Source organism: Marmota marmota, unplaced genomic scaffold (genome assembly GCF_001458135.2).
Source record: "Marmota marmota marmota unplaced genomic scaffold, marMar, whole genome shotgun sequence".
NCBI lineage: Eukaryota > Metazoa > Chordata > Mammalia > Rodentia > Sciuridae > Marmota > Marmota marmota.
In genome coordinates this window covers 733790-735456 of record NW_025999969.1, presented here as the reverse complement: position 1 = coordinate 735456, position 1667 = coordinate 733790, and the positions used below count along the sequence as shown (strand labels likewise).

Here is a 1667-nt window from a genome sequence, read left to right as displayed (position 1 = left end):
GACTCCGGCGGCGGTCGCTGTGATCTAGCCTGCGAGGAGCAGCGGGCAGTGCTGGTGGTGGTCCCGCCCCCGCTCCCAGAGGCCGCCCCACTCGCCCGCCTCGGCCCCGCCCGCCGCTGCGACTGGGCCTCGCTCCCCCTCCTGCGGGCGCGGTACTGCCTCAGCTCCAGCCCCGGCGGCGGGAGCCAGGCAATGCACCGCAGTGCGGGGCCCGCGTACCCGCTGCCGCACAGCCCCCATCAGTGAGGGACCGAGGCCTCAGAGGCCCCACCCCTTCAATCCTTGGGGAAGTGAGGCAGCCTGCGAGCGCGGCAGAGCCGCTCAGTCTGCAGCCCCCACCCCTGTAGCGACCCCAGCCATCCCATTATCACCCTACCCTGCCCACCCACACCCCGCCCTGAGTAGGCTTCCCATCACTGCAGTGACCCTCCCTTCTCACTGCAGCGAACCCCAGCGCCCCATCACCGTAGGACTCTTCCCCCCTAAAGCCACCCCTTTCTTCTGCAAAATGCTCTTTAATTATTGCAGAAATCCTCCCCCATTTCTGCAGGTACCTTTAGCAGTTGTGGTCACTTCAGTGACCACTCACCCCAAGCGACGCTCCCCCATCACTGCAGAGACTTCCCCGCACCAGGAAGCAGCCAGCCTTGCCATCACTGCAGCGCCATCCTCCTACTCTTGCTGGGGGTGGGGAGGATGTGCAGGATGATTCCCTTAGGCTATAACCCCCGGGTTTCTGACATTACCTGGGGCCTTGAGAATGAAGCCTTTCAGCCTTATGGCTGCAGACTGTCCCTGTCACAGAAGTGACCCCCGTCCCCACACACCCATTCCTGCAGCGCCTCAGGAGAAAACATCTCTGCTTCTAAAAGAGGTCCCTTGTTATTGACAGAATTTTCATGTGGTTGACACTGTTCCCCTGCAGATTAGGAAAGTCTGTAAAACTTCTTCCAGGAAGTGAGGGTGTTTAAGGGTCACACATGCAAGCATTCTTACAGATGCCCCACTCATTCTGCAAAGAGAGCTTGAGGAGAGCTGGGTGTGGGGCAGCCACTGGGGAGCAGGCTTTCAAGACAGGCTCAGGGTTCTTACCCCCCACCCCTTAACTCCATCCTTTTAATTCCAATCACACTGGCCCCCAGGGGATATCCTGCCTCCTGGAGCACCTGAGCCCTTAACCCCAACCCTCTGCCTTGCTTAAACCACTTAGCATAATAGAGATGGCTTGGCCTTTCCCAGAAACTTCAGGGTGGAAATGCACAAGGACAATATAGAAAGCACAGACACTGTCACAACAGTGTAGTCCACAGGACACTCCAGCTGGGTCCCAGCTCTGTTTCTTCCATACTGTCTGAGCCACTAACCTCTATTCTCCTTTCTCTGCTGAATCCACCCCAGTCTCAACACTAGGGAGAATTAGTGGATGAGCTGGGTGGTCCCTTCAGGGTGATACAGGCTCCCAGGCAATACTAGCCTTGCTCTTGAGAGCCCCATGGAGACCCAGGCAGTGCCCACCTTCCGCAAGGACTTTATGTTCTGTTCCTTCAGCAAATGAATCAGAGCCATGTGTGGCCCTCAGGCCAAGTATGCAGGAAGCTGTCACCTGGGAGACTTGTACACATAGAAATGGAAGAAGATGCCCTTGTCTTTGGTCCTGAGGAGAACTT

The 1667-nt window shown here is 57.6% G+C and overlaps 1 protein-coding gene across 7 annotated transcripts in view; it reads right to left on the bottom strand.

Annotated features, from left to right (window-relative positions):
• The window catches only part of Vwa5b2 (von Willebrand factor A domain containing 5B2), a 13572-nt gene extending 12767 nt beyond the window's left edge, over nucleotides 1-805 (bottom strand). For 6 of the 7 annotated variants that reach the window (XM_048803986.1, XM_048803989.1, XM_048803988.1 and 3 more), the window contains exon 1: nucleotides 555-805. The gene's annotated coding sequence lies outside the window, so the exon portion shown is untranslated. The remainder of the gene's footprint in view (nucleotides 1-554) is intronic. The other variant, XM_048803987.1, reaches the window with a different exon arrangement.
• Between the last annotated feature and the right edge of the window lie 862 nt (nucleotides 806-1667).